Below are 15218 nucleotides of genomic sequence, written 5' to 3' on the forward strand. Positions count from 1 at the left end.
ACAGATTGTCCTGGGATGCCCCGCCATGACTCTTCAAAATTGTTGTTTGGAGACAAATTAGAATGTAATTTTTTTGTTAGGACTTTCAATGGTGAATGAATGTATTAGGATTTCTGTACTCACATGTATGTTGATTGTTGTAACTGTGCGGCATCAGGTGGGTGCTTTTGTTCATGATTTTGTGCCGTTGATGTGCAGTATCTTGGTCTGAGGGAGTTGGGGTGTGCCCGGGGGAGGGCCCGGGCAGGGGGGTGGGTTTTTACCTAGGGCTGGTGGCAGTGGGTGTTTTGGCCCTATTGGGTGTCCAGCCCACATGATCAGAGGCTCCATGGCATCTGCTTGTCTTCAGGTGTGGCTCTGGGCTGGGCTCTCTTTTGTGGTGCAGGCTGTTGTCCAACTTTATACCAGGCCAGAGCAGGCGTTAATTTCCTGCTGCTAACGCACATAATCCCGTGTTTTGCGATCTTATTGCTGATCTGGCTTTTCGTTGAGACTGTTGCAGAGTGGTGTTGTTGCAGCTTTTGGCACGGGAAGGCCTATCTCTGCATATCATTAGCGATAGTTGCCGGGGTCGTCTGTGGTGATGTTTTTTGCGGCTGCTATTGCGGGTAAAGTGGTGATGTGGGCTGTTGGAACCAGCTTGTGAATGGGTGATGAATGTATCCCAACTTTGGCTACGATAAAGTGCCAATAACTCAGCAATTGGTCCCTGAGAATATGCCCCTGTGTGTGCTCTCAGTGATTGAAGATCAGCGGCTATTTTAGTTACTACAGAGTTTGTTGACTCTATGGACAATTTAATGTCTGTCAGCTCTTCAGTAAGATGTTAAGTGTAATGTTAGACAGTGAGCAGAATCAAATTTGTGGCTTTGATTTGCTGCTATGATATATTTCAGACTCTCTCAGAGAAGAATATTTTTTAAGCAGGTTTTGACTTAGACGTGCAGAAATCTGGATTCTAGGACAGGCTAGAGGGAAAAGGGAAAGTTGCCTGTAGTTTCAAGAGAATGTGATGGAGATGTTCAACATTCCCTGGACTCAGTCCCACAGGAATCTAGCAGACGACGCATAGCAGGATTGTTCATGCAAGGTTCTTTGGAGATTTTACAATTTCAGAGGATTATATATCACGGCTTCTTATCAGCATAGAAGGAGAGATGGAAATGTGTTATACCGACTTCCTGCAGGGACCCCACTGTTCAGCTCAGATATAGTTATAGGTTTCTGCATCCACCACTTGGTATGTTTAAATGCTCATACAAAATCTCTTTCATTGTGAGCACTAGTTGTGATATGTTAAAAAAAGGAAAAAGAGGAAAATCAAAACAATAACAAAATGGCTGCTGGTCGGAGATAGCACCATTTCTCTTTTTATTGCTATGGGTTGACAATTATTTCCTGCCAATTGTGCCTTTGAGGTCTGACACCTTGTCTACTGCGGGGTGTCTTTGCAGCTCTTCATCCTCTCTGGCTTTTTCCCTCTTCGCTTCTTGTCCTCTGTTGCTTCTGTGGTACCATGTTGCAGAAATGATCCTGTTCCTGCAGTAGTGTCTGCTGGGGATTCAGTCACCAAGTAGATCAGAGGAATAACAGGCGGCTGAGTCACTTTCAGTGATGACTCGCCCATAGTGGATGATGTCTTCTATGGTCCTTGCATGAAGACAACCAACACGTTAAGTATTTGCATCTAGAGGTGGGAGAGGCATATTGATTTCAATTATCACTGTAACAGTTGCCAAAAAGCTTCATACTTTCTATAAAATATGAACATGAGTCTTTATTCTACTTTCAACATGCTGTAAACTCATTCATAAAACGCTCAACAGAAGACTACATATCACAGAGCCTCAGAGCAAAATTGCAATCATGCAGGGCCATATGTAGGAAGCCTAATTGCGCTTGCAAATGCTGAAATCCGCAGAATTTCAGCATTTGCAATTGCAATTAGGGCAGTGTGCTATGTAGCACACAAAACCCACATGCAAAATAAGGAATCACAAAATTTGCGATTCCTTATTTTGCAATTGCATTTAAGGAATCTCAAATTGCGATTCCGTAAATGCAATGTAGGAAGCACCCAAGTTGTGCGAATTTTGGCTTAAGGAATCGCAAAATAGCACCAACTTCAGGTTGGTGGTAATTTGTGATTTCAATGAAAAATGCACTTTTTGGCATTTTTTAAAATGCCATGTGGGTCACATACATGCTCTTAGGGCATGTATGTGGGCCACATGTTCATACATGTTAATTTCAGGGGTGCAAAAGGGTGTCCTATTTACACCCTTGCAACCCTGAAATTGCGTTCTCAATTTGCAATTCTCTAATTGCGAATCGCAAATTGAGAATGTCCTCCAATTCATTCCTATGGGCCTTCTAGCCCATAGGAATGAATGAGAAGGTATTTCTTATTTGCGAATCTCAATTTGTGATTCGCAAATAAGGAATAATTGGGAGTCGCAAAGAAAAATGCTAATCCTACCTACATTTCGTTTTGCGATTCTCTAATTGCGATTCCCCAAAAATCGCAATTTGAGAATCGCAAAACACAAATTACCTACATATGGCCCTAAAATTGTAATCTCTCCTGGGGTCATCAATTTAAACTTCTAGGAGACTTGGGGCAACTTAAAAAACTCTAGGGGCTCCTGTAGGGGTGCCACGCACCTAACAGCCCCATAAACATTTAAAAACAAGTTAGCGATACCCCTGCCCTCTCCGGGTCAACACAAGTAGAATATGCCAAATATGAAAGCCCTCGCAAGGGCTTATGAAGCGCGCTGCTTAATATTGTGCTATAGTTTTATATAGGCCCATGCAAATACCTATGGTGACATCTTTTCCAAAGGCAGATGGGATTGCTTATGGTGACACCGTCCTAACGGTCCACATCCCCCAGCGAGTCCTGAACCCTAAAGTCATAGGCCTAGATGTATCAAGCCTTTTGCGAATCGCAAAGGCCGAAATTCGCAGAATTTCGGCCTTTGCAAATCGCAAACGGTCTTTTTGCATGTTTTGGCATCAATCAAAATTTCGCAAATTAAGGAATCGCAAAGATTTGCTATTCCTTATTTTGCTATAGCATTTAAGGAATCGCAATTTTGCGATTCCTTAAATGGTATGTATGTAGCATTTTGAATTGCGAATTTTGGTTAAGAAATCGCAAATTACCACCAACTTGTAGTTGATGGTAATTTGCGAAGTCTTTAAAAAATGCACAATTTGGCATTTTTTAAGGTGGCATGTGACGCACACACATGCCCATAGGGTGTCTTTGAGACACCCATGCACCCTTGAAATAATTCTCAAATCGTGATTAGCAAATTGCGAATTCGCAATTTGAGAATTACTTCACAATCATTCCTATGGGCCTCCTGGCCCGTAGGAATGCATGGGAAATTATTCCTTATTTGCGAATTCGCAAAATGCGAATTCGTAAATAAGGAAGATTAAGAAATCGCTCAAAAATTGCGATTTCTTACATACATCCCATTTTGCGATTTCTAAATAGCGATTCCTTAAAATTCACTATTTAGAAATCGCAAAGGGGTATGTTCATACATCTACCCCATAATTCCCTTATGTATATTAGACACAATACAAGGAGGTGTAGGTATCTCTTGCTTTGTCAGGGTGTCACCACATTCATAGAAACATATTCATAACAAATCAATACAACAACATTTTAACTGCTGTGGATGATACCACTTTACGATTATGGATGTGTGAAATTGGCATAATTTCGTTATGCACAATTATGCAACATTTTGGCAAAGTGACGAAAAATGGTGAGTAATTACACTAAATGCAAATCCATCACTTAGCAATATATTTTAGCACGTAATGCAACATAGTGTCAAGTTTTGTTAGAAATTACCAATAGAAATTTACTAAAAAAACAAACGTTGAAGAGACATTATAGTTAGGTGTTGGTTGAAATAAGATAAAAATAAAGATGACAATTTTTGATGGAATGATGCATTCCGTGCTAGAAAGGTGCAAAAAATGCGAAAGCAGCGCAGACAACAAACTCGTGTTTTCGTGGTCCTGCATGTTAGCAGTAGATGTATGCAGTGAATCTCACGCAATTATGTAAGGTGATGTGACTTGGGGATTTTACCTTTGCAAAATAGTGCTATATCCATATCATTTAAACTGCCACCAGGTCTATTTACACTGACATTTATTAGAACATGTAATGCCTCACTTTTAGCCCAGTGATAATCTATCAAACATTCGTAAGATCTTAATTAAGATTCATATAAATCACTGTCAATTTCAATCAAGCATAACAATTTCAGTAAAATACGAGCATGAATCTTACTTCTATTATCTACATGCTGCAAGCACAGTCTGAGGAGCGACCAAAAGTGATCCTGTTAGAAATGGGGTCTCTGGTTGGCTAGGGTACGCATCTGGGCCAGGCAGAATCCACCACTCTAGTCAGGGTAAGGGAGTTACACACCTAAGCTAAACCCTGCTCACCCCCTTGCACAGTCAGGCTTATCCCAGAGGAAATGTGTAAACTTGTTGCGCAACACACACATATCAGTGACATAATAACTACACCATAAAAGAGACTCCATGCAGTAGTATATAAAAATATCTCACATATTATATAACACATAGACCAAACATGACATAAACCATAAATCAGTTTGCCAACTAGGCAATTATCATAACATCACGGTTAGTGGAATAAGATAACGACCTATATGTGCACACATCATAAAACCAACACCATCACTGCACATAATATTCAGATCCTGAAATAAGACTTATTATCCTAGGCATAAAACAGCATAAACCATAACACCAGGGTTGAAATGTAGCAGTTTGTTTGTACCCAGCAAAACACAAGAATCACCATATGTATTGTATTGTAATTGCATTTATATAGGGCTTACTACCCCTGACGAAGCGTCAAAGCACTTTTTCGGTGAGTAGCACACTACTCCGGAACCCAAGAAGGATTAGTGTTGAATTAGTATAGTGAAATATGTGGTGGATAGATTAGTCAGTTATTTGGATTCAGAAGGATAGCATATGTGGGTATATATGTCATGACAGTTCATCACAAATCACCCTCAAAAGCATTAATCACACAGCTATAGCGCATCTGCTCTTCTGCTGTGGGCTATGTGGTAAAACCACCCGTGTGCCTTCTATGAGAGATGGTAAATCCAGCAAGAGGAAATGCAGAGCGGTACCTCTGTTGAGGATTCCTTCGGCCCGGATAGCGGGGCCAACAATGCCCCCAAAGGTATGTGGAGACACAAGCTCTTCACTAAGATTCAGCGGGAAGACCTCACCGGGTCGCCTGCTTCCCCAATAGTGAGAGGCTGCTGCCCACAGACACACAGCGCAGCTGCCAAAACAAATGTGGTGGGGGCCAGGCCACTATGCTCAAATCAATGACAGCCATGCTCTCCGAAGGCCCAACAACTCACCGGGACACACAACGACTTGGACTCTAAAGCACCAACCCACATTGATCCACGCAGCTTCTAGCTGAATGGGTAAGTGCTCCACACGCACTTTCCTACTAATGCTCTACTCACCAACTCGTATCAAAACAGGGAGGGGCCACACTACCCAATCACTAGAGAACAACTGAGGGGGACATAATAGGGAACACGCAGCTGGCCAGCACATTATGGTCCTTGAAGGCAAAGTGGCACTCCTTCTTGCAGCCAAACTTGTCACAGGTCAGCACAACAAACAAGTCAGTCCAATGGCGGTTCTTCCTGCAAGCATAACAATTCCTTCTGGCAATGTGCAGTCTGTAGAGCCAGCATTCTCTGGTTACAAATCCACACAGTTTCTAAAATGCGGGAACCCGTCAGTAGGAACCAAGAGCGCTTTCCCAGAAGGAAAGGCACTCACCATGTGCTAAGTTTCCAATACCACAGTGCAGGCCACCAAGTCCTGAGAGATCACTTGGGGAACAAGCACAGTAAGGCAGGCAGCAGGCCAGCTCATCAGATAGTTGCAGAGTGGTAGTCTGTCTAGCAGCCAAGCAGGTTTATAGGTCAGCCCAACAAAGCAACGTCCAAGTAGTTGTCTCTCCTGGCAGAACAGCAGTCCCTGGCACTGTGAAGCACATAGAGCCAGTTGCTTCTTGTTACAAGTCGTAAGCAGTATCTGAAACATGGGGTCAGAGCCCCTGTACTTATACTCAAGATATCTTTGATTTGGAGGTAACTTCAAACAAACTTTAGAAGTGCATAACAACCCCATTCAATCCCAACCCTGGCTCCAGACACACTACAGGGGGTGGAGACAGCATTGTGAAAGGCAGGCACAGCCCTATTCAGGTGTCAGTGACAACTCCTCCCACCACTCTAGCTCAGGAATATGCAGAGCACATCTCAGCTCCCTTTAAGACTGTCTAGAGTGAATGAACAAAACAGGCCCCTGTCAGCCTAAACCAGACATTGATTGGAGTCAGGCTGCAAAGTACAAAGACTCATAAGCCCATAAAAATACCCACTTCTAAAGGTGGTCTTTCTAAAATAGTAATAAAAAATCCAGTTTCACCAATAAGCAGGATTTATCACCACTATTCCAAACATATCAAACATGTCAACACTACTCCTTCCAGATCAGGGCCGTACTGGTGATTTCGGGCACCGGGCAATCCCCCGGGTGGCCGGATGGTGTGGGGGGACGGTTTTATCAGAGGGGGACGATTTTTGGGCAGTGACTCCGTGAGTCATTGACCTTACTATAAGGTCACTGACTCACGGAATCACTGCAAGAATCTCTGAGGGCCCGAATTACAGTGCGGGGAATGTGCTGTGCCAGTGCAGATCCAGGCCTCGGGCCTGTATTAATTTACAAATTACCTTCTTCTGACTGTGCAGTTGCTGCTCTGCTCCGGTGTTTATTATATGTTTACAATCCCTCTCCTCTTCTAGCCAGTAGGTGGTTCCGATTACCCCGACCAGGCTGGGTCAGCTTGCTTTGCTTTCATTCACGGACTCTAGCTCTGCGGCGCATATGCAAAATTGCCCATTTGCTACCTCCTGAGTCAGCTAAGTGGGAGGGGCGAGCGGGCGGAAGTTTGTAAGTTTACTTGCAGTCTGCCCTGCTGCTTCTCGCACCCCCACCTGTGCCTCTCGTATCATGATGCCATGTGACCGGACCGGACAAGAGTCATCGTTGTGGCCATGGGTCTCAGGACCATCTGCAGACTTGTACTGCCACTAAGGTTAGTGCGAGTATAGATAAATATTCATATCATAACCCCATGACATGGCGTTCCTATGCAGGCTGTACTCCTGTCTTGTCAAGTGCTCGTGCTCTCTCGTGCTTAGGTTCCTTTCAGGACCTGAGAGAGCAAAGCCAATGTCCTTGTGTCTGTGCTCATGGTGCATGAGCGTTGTGCACTGCACAACCACTCACTGTGCTCCATTGACAATGTGAGAGAGCACTTGTCCTTCCCGCGTGTCTGTGCTTGTGGTGTGTCAGTGTTGTGCATTGCACACCCGCATGTTGGTGCTCCATTCACGGCCTGCGGGCCTGAGAAAGCATGACTCCTATTTGTGAGGTGTGAGAGCCATGCAGTTAACACGTACGTGCTGGGACTTTATTCACTGCTTGAGAGAGCAGGCCTTAAGAAAATAGCAGCATCTGGAAAACTATTGCTGACATCAGCTCTATATCCTGCGTGCACTTGGGACCATGATAATTTTCATCGCTACCCGCAGGATCACACGTAAATTAAATATTTACTTGCTCTGAGAGAATGTTACCTAGAAATGACCCATGGGGACTAGTGTACATGGTAATGGGGATGGAGGCTGGGTTGGAGATGGATGGAGAGGGGTAGATGGATGTGTGAGGGGTGGATGGATGAATGCATGTATGGATGGTTGACTGGGGTGGTTGGAGCATTGGTTGAAGGATGAATTCATGGGAATAACTCATTGATTGCTATAACTATAATGGTATCTGCTCGCGCATCCATTCCTTGATCCACCACCATTCCCTTGACAGATCACCTGAATCAACTATCCTTCTATCCCAATGTTTAATTGTGAGCTGATATATGCATCCACTCATTTTTCAGTTTATCGATTCACTCGCCTCCACACCTATCTATCCAACTCCCCATGGCTCTATTAATTAATTCATCTACTCATACACACACGCAGACATGCCTAACTTTTTCATCGCTTCTCACATGCATCCATCGATTTAGCTACCTCACCACCTGCCCAAGTATCACATTCCCCACCCAGGAGTCATTTATGCAACAAGGAGTCCATTACGCATCCAGTTATTCAGCCTTCTAGTGCCATTGTTGTGCAAAATTATTGCACTGTTAGCAGTAGGACGCTTGCTATTGGTTTTAGGAATGTGCAAACACCCTGGCATAGAAACAGTGGTAGTTTCGGCAGTGGCACCGGTCAGTCCACTGGGAACTTTTAGTTAGCTGAAGGGAAAAGCTCCACCTGTCATACACAGTAGCGGCCTTAGGTGAGAGTGCTGCTGGGCACTGACGTTTGGGGGAGGGGCAGGGTGGGGTGTAGTAAACTATGGACTACGGCCAATTAGAGGTAAGTAAACATATAAATAAATAAAACAAATTATGTTGCACGCGCTGCATTGCCAAATGAGATGCAGCGCACACAAAGAAATTCGTTTTATTTATTTATATGTTTACTTACCTCTAATCGGCCATAATCTGTAGTTTAATACCCCCCACCCTGCCCCTCCCCCGCCCCACGTCAGCGCCCAGCAGCACTCCCACCAATGGCCGCTAATGGTCACACATTTGCTTGCAGAATGTCATTTGTATGTACAATGATACTATGGACATGTTAATCTGAAAACTTAGTGGCTATGAGTTTCTCGTTGCTTAAATGGGTGTCGTTTCTGATATTTATATGTTTCCCTTATCTTCATTGCTTGATTTTGCTCGTGGGAAAGTGTCACTCATAGTCGTCAAATGTCACTCATCTTTACACTAAAATTATGAAAATTACACACATGGCAATCTGAAACCTTGGCAGCTATGTCTAGGGCCTAGAAGGTAATTTGTAAATTAATACAGGCCCCAGCCGGGCACCTACTCTGGCCACTATAGCCTTTCCCCATGAATGACTCCTGGCTTGCTTGCAGCCCATCTATTTATTTAGGCTCCTGGCTAAGACCCCTCAGCCTATCCTATCTGTTGGCAATCCCGTTTCATGTAAATGGGTGTAACCCATCTACTGGTCTATCCATTAAAGCTGCAAGGCTAAGTAGTATTTCTCAAAGTCTGGAGTGTTCAGGCATCATTCTTTTATAGGAAATTTCATATTTTCTAGCACAAACCGGTGCCTTTCAAGCTAGCACCCATAAGCAAAGGGTAATAAAATAATACAGGAGATGGAAGAGTACCGCCATCTTGGCCAGTGCTGTTTTACCTACGGTCTAGATTGGCACAGTGTTCTAAAATCTCATGCAGCCTTTCAAGGAGCACATGGCTTGACCCATGTTTCTGGCCATCAAGCTGTCGTCGACCTGATAAAATTATAATGCAAGGTACCTGAAAGAGCACCACCTTTCCCAAAAGGTTTTAAACGGTACCAGATCAGGTGGTCTGTCCGCCTTCATTGTTTGAATCTGGATTGCACATGACTTTCCCCAGTTGACAATGAGGCCCAAATGTCAACTAAATTAATGGCCGAGGTTTGGTACTATGTTGGTCCATCAGAAATATAGATATAGGTTGTCAGCATATAGGAAGATTGTCTTTGGGCCATCTTATGACCAAATATTCCTGTCAGCACTTTTCTTATTTATTAGACTGGCATGGCAGCACTGTTCCAGGGACAAGAATAAGGTGGTGGATGGGCACCACTGCCTAGAGCCCAGGGTCACTTTCAGTGGTGTTTAAATTAACCTGCCTATCATAACTTTAGCAGTGAGATTGACACACAGCATTGAAATCCATTGCAGTATCCGCTCTCCGAATCCTGTATGTTGAAGCACTGGAGACATAATGTGAGCTATACATATCAAACACCTTGCTGAGGACTATCAACATGATCATCAAATCCATCATTTCTTGTGAAGAGCGGCTTATCACCTGGGAAGGTGTATCCAGGTGCTGCTATTGTACCCTGGTGTGCCTTTGGGCCCTCCGCGGGTACCCTGAATAGCCTACAGAGGTACCATGTGCTTTGCAGGTGGGCCCTCTGATGTTTTGTTACACGTCCTGGCCACTGGCACACGGTCACCCCTCCTTCCCCCCTCTGATCATCCCCTACCTAGGGTGCAGCCACAATCACCCTCCCTAGAGTCCCTGCTGGCTGCGCACACGCACTATTACTGTCACCAATGCAGTGTGAATGTTACTATGCCCACCTCATCATTCCCTCCAACTTCCTTCCCTTGGCCCTGTGCCTCAGGTACCAACCTCTTTGGGGAGGACTGACTGGTGCAGCCACACCTGATTCTGACCTGGGGCGCTGTATAAAGAAATAACTCATGGGTTTAAAAGCACCTGCTTCAAAGTACCTTGGGTGTAGTGTGTCCAGCATTTTTCAGGCAACAATAATAATGTCAAGTTAACTCTTGTGGTTAATGTTCCTGCTGGAAAGAGATCAGAGTTTGGGCTAGTGACCGTTTTGACTCATCATAAAGTAGCACAAAGGGTTAATATGTCTGCTGCAAAGAACATGTACCGTGCAAATCACATAACTGTATTTTATGTGCATAGCTCAGTGGGTTACTGTTTTTGCCAAAGAGATGTTTTTGTAACAAGCACTTCCTAAATTACAATCCTAATATAGCGCAATGGCCAATAAACTGTCATCAAAGAGGTGCAGGCTGTAGGTTAGAACATTATTTTTCCCCCAGTTTTTCAATATCCAAATGCTGCAAAAAATAGTTAGTTTGGATAGAAATATATTCTTAATAGTGAAGCCAACCCCAACCACTGAGGTACATTTTAAATCCTGAGTTTGTGCTTCTCCAGAACACACATTCTTACAGTATGGATGATATGTGATTCCTACACCCTGTAACTCATGTTGCCTTATGTATTATTTTCTTTAGACTGATTTACACACGCATAATTGATTGTCTCCATACATCATGTGTGTGTGTGTGTTGTAAAGTGTTCACACAACCTACACTGGTAGGAGTAGTGCTATAAAACAAATTAAATGCATGAGAGAGTGGCTATGCAGAGAAGAAGGGCTCTGTTGGAGAGGGATTCCACGGAGAAGGAGATGATGGGCTGTGCCAAAAAAGACTGTTGCCCCTGGCGCTACCAGCGCTAAAGCCGGCTCTGCCTTCTTCATGTCAGAGTTTACTATTTGTACTCCATTTCAAAGGGATTAAAGACTGGACCCCTGGAATTCAAACCCTTGCTCTGAACCTTTGCACACTGTTTGAAGTTAAGTAAGTTTTTTAATGTCTTTATACTATTTTATATTAAGAATAAATTGGTTATATTTAAATTCATGTTTCGTGCTCAACATTTCATTTTTCAGTGTTCTCTGTAGGAATGTCTGTGATTTATGACTGGGCATCCTGGTGCTCCATAAGGTAATCATTTACTATGCTTTAAAAGTTAATACAATCTAATATGTAATGAAAAATGTGTTGAAAAATGCATTATTTTGGCCTTTCTGTCTTTAAAATTCTCTTGGGGGGAAACTCCCCCTAGTAGTGGTTGCTCACTGCGCTTGCTCGCTACACACCACTCTCACTTTTACTTTGTTGTCTCTGATTCACTACTCGTGTCTATTTTGGTGCTTTCTATAAGAATTTCTATGGGTACACATATGACTGGGTGAGTAACCTGTTGCTCTTTAAGGTCATCATCTACTATTTACTGGGCTTTGAAAGTTGATACAATTCGATATGTGCTGAAAAATGTGCTGTAAAATGCACCATTTTGGTCTGTCTTTTTCCAAATATAACCCCCCCTAAGCCGCCCTAGTAGTGGTCCAGCTCACTCACTTCACTCGCTCGCAACCTGCAAGACGGGGGCTGGTCTGGCAAAATTTGCCAGGGCTGCTTTCAGTTCCCAGTCAGCTGTGTCCCAGATTAGAAATTACCACTGAAACACATATCAGGAATGACCAATGCAAACCTATGAGATGAACAGCCTCACAGCAGGGAGAAACCAAATTGGCTGTTTGCTACTAACAGGACATGCCACACAACAAAGGCACATGTATTAACTTTTACCTACACAGCACCTTGCCCATAGTACTACCTAGGGCCTACCTGAGTGGTAACCTATATGTATTAAAAGGGCAGTTCCAGACATGGCAAGTAACTTCAAATGCCAAGTCACTGTGGCAGTAATCTATGCACACAGGCCCTGCAATGGCAGAGGCCTGAGACAGGTTTGAAAGGCTATTTCTGTGGGTTGTGCAAGCCGTGCTGCATGCCGACTAGTAGCATTTAATTTATAGGCCCTTGTGATATAGGATACCACTGTGCAAGGAACTTACAGGCAAATTAAATATGCCAAACAGGTGTAGACCAATCATTCCAAGTTTACGGGAAAATGCCCAGAGTCCTAACGCCGACAGAAATATGTCAGACAAAATACAAGAGAAAGGCACAGATTTTTTAGATAACCCTGCAAAAAGGGCCAGGGCCAACGGATCCCCACACTTACGAGCACCGGACTAAAACCCCTAGTTCTAGAAATGCCTGGAACTGTGTGAAAACTCTTCTGGGGTCATCCGTTTAACCCCCTATAACTTAGGATGACTTTAATTTTCTTTTTACTGGGTACTCTTTTGGGACTGCCTAAGTCCTGACAGCTCCACAAGCATTTTAAAATATGCTGGTTGTGCCTCTGCTCTCTATGCAGGACCACAATCAGAATATACACATTTTATAATGCCCTCACAGGGGCTTACGGGGCACACCAGCAGAGCCTGAAGCTGCCATTTAAGTAGCTGCTTCATGAAAAAATGCATTTTAAAGTCCGAAATCCTGCACTGGTTTATAGAAGAAATTGAACAGCAGTAGGTTTGATGATGTCATCAGTGATGCCATCAATGATGTGATTTGAGGTTTAATCACTGATGGCTTCAATGATTTCACTGACCATGTCAGGAGTGATGTCATGTGTGAGGTCATGGCAGGACATGGTGGGGTGCAAGTTGTAGTTTGCTCACTAAACTATAACTGGTGAATTTCAATGTTTTTTCCATTTAAAGCATGATGTTATGACTGCCATTTTGCCTTTCAATTATAATGTCACTTTAATCTTTGTTTTTTTTTAATGAATTTCTAGAGTTTTAAAAAAAATAAAAATAGACATCATTTCGTACTTAACTTTAATGTCAATTTAACCTTTGTTTTTGTCTTTGAATTTCAGTTCTTTTGTTGATCTTAAAGCATGATCTTATTACCATATACAAACACTTGGGATGGCCAACCCCCAATCAGAAAGGTGGTGGCCAGCTCCCCAGACTCTGCTGATGCAGGCCGGTCCTGGCCATTATGGTGCCAAAACTAGTCCTCTTGCTATGAGATCCATGGCTTTCTTCAATATTTACTTCCTTGCCATCTTGTGTTGAGGCTCACTCCGGACCACAACAGCAGGTAGAACTAGATTAATAATAATAATAGTGTGCTTGAGGCTTTTTGGCCTCCCTCACCCATTCATCCCCAGCTTGTTCAAAGTTTAAATGAAACTGTGTAGGTGGACGGGGGAGCTACTGTGTCTGGCTGCACAAGTCACTTCTAAAGGAGACTGTCACACCGATGGCTGGTGGGCTGGTGAGATGATCATGATACTACCTTTCGTGTGCTTCTAATAACTTCCCACCTCCCACCAAAGATGCTCTAGACCCCACTTATCCATGTTTGGGGAAGTATTGACCACATATTTCTGATCACCATTGCCAAGGACAAGCACCCTTAAGTCACTAAACAGGACATCATAAACATATATGTGCAGCCTGGGAGGGGGCGAGCTAAACGCATTTACTTGGTGAATTTAGAATTAAACTCTTCAGCCAGGAGTAGAGCTTACAGAAATGGGTCTGAGGACTGCCTCAAAGTACATTTAATCCAAGTGAGTTTTATACAGGTGTGGGTGTCATAAAAGGGAATCTAGAGATCCTTGTTTGTTAAAAAAAGATGGGCCTTATCTTTGGAGTCATAAATAAAAGGTTGAAACCAGACCAAGGATGCCCTCTTGGATGCTGAACCTAGTGAACCAGGACAGCACAACGTCTCTTTGAAATCTGATGTAACCAAAGATTGACTGGAGGCTGGTTGGTTTGTGCATCAATGGTCACCAGTGGAATGAACCAAGAGAAAATATAAAGCAACAAGGAGGGTGACATTTTAGAGATGATAGGGGTCAGATGAGGGTGGTAAGTGATTGGGGTAATAGGATGCCAATCTGTTTATTCTGTGCAACTGGCAACCCATGGGAAATAACGTATTTCAGTTACCATCTATGTTTGGTATGGGGGTTGTTGGGATTTGCAAGAAGGAAAACTATTTGTTCTTCTGCTCATTTGGCAGGATTTCTGTTGTATCCTTCCACAAATATTTCATGTTCTCAAAGTGCAGTGTCAAGGGAAGGTCCTGGGGATAGTTGGGAAGTTTTAGTGAAAATTCCCTGGTAGCTCATTGTGTATATCAGTATGTAGTGTGAGGACCCTTATGCTGACATACCTCTTTCTTTGTACCCTTCTGCAAACATAATTTTAGTAGCATGTTAATAAAACATACACAACAATACAATTACTGTTACTATTTACCCCGAAGTTTCCCCCCTTTTAGACCTGTCCCCTTTCCAGCATATATAGACACATCTTAATTCGCATACTGCATTTCTGTTTTATATATACTAATTTGCGAAGTACATTTTTATTCAATTCCAAACTTTTACTAAGGACTCTAATTAATGAACCCACATACTCCTCCAATAGACACATCTTATTTAGCATTTATTCACACAGTTCATTTCCATTGAGAAGCGCATTACTACTCGTTTTCTTCCCCAGACTCATCACTCATATTCAAATGTTTAAAGGAATCTAGGAAACGTTCCCATGCTTGTACCCTTTCAATTGATCCTCTACCCTTCCTTACTTCACTATATAATACTGAGCTCTCATAACTTGCCCACCGAATCAGCTCCTCTTTCGATTTTTGCCATCCTGGGACACCTGGGCGCCTTCCAATTTAGTTACCTCCCATCTTACAAGTATCAGGGCCAAGTCAATGAAAACCTG

The 15218-nt window shown here is 43.2% G+C and overlaps 1 long non-coding RNA gene across 1 annotated transcript in view; it reads right to left on the reverse strand.

Moving 5' to 3' along the window:
* Positions 1 to 1375: 1375 nt before the first annotated feature.
* The window catches only part of LOC144819897 (uncharacterized), a 358388-nt gene continuing 344545 nt past the window's right edge, over positions 1376 to 15218 (reverse strand). The window contains exon 3 of the long non-coding RNA XR_013607614.1: positions 1376 to 1687. This is a non-coding gene — a long non-coding RNA (uncharacterized LOC144819897). The remainder of the gene's footprint in view (positions 1688 to 15218) is intronic.

The sequence above is a fragment of the Lissotriton helveticus genome, chromosome 2_1, assembly GCF_964261635.1.
Source record: "Lissotriton helveticus chromosome 2_1, aLisHel1.1, whole genome shotgun sequence".
Taxonomy (NCBI): Eukaryota; Metazoa; Chordata; class Amphibia; order Caudata; family Salamandridae; genus Lissotriton; species Lissotriton helveticus.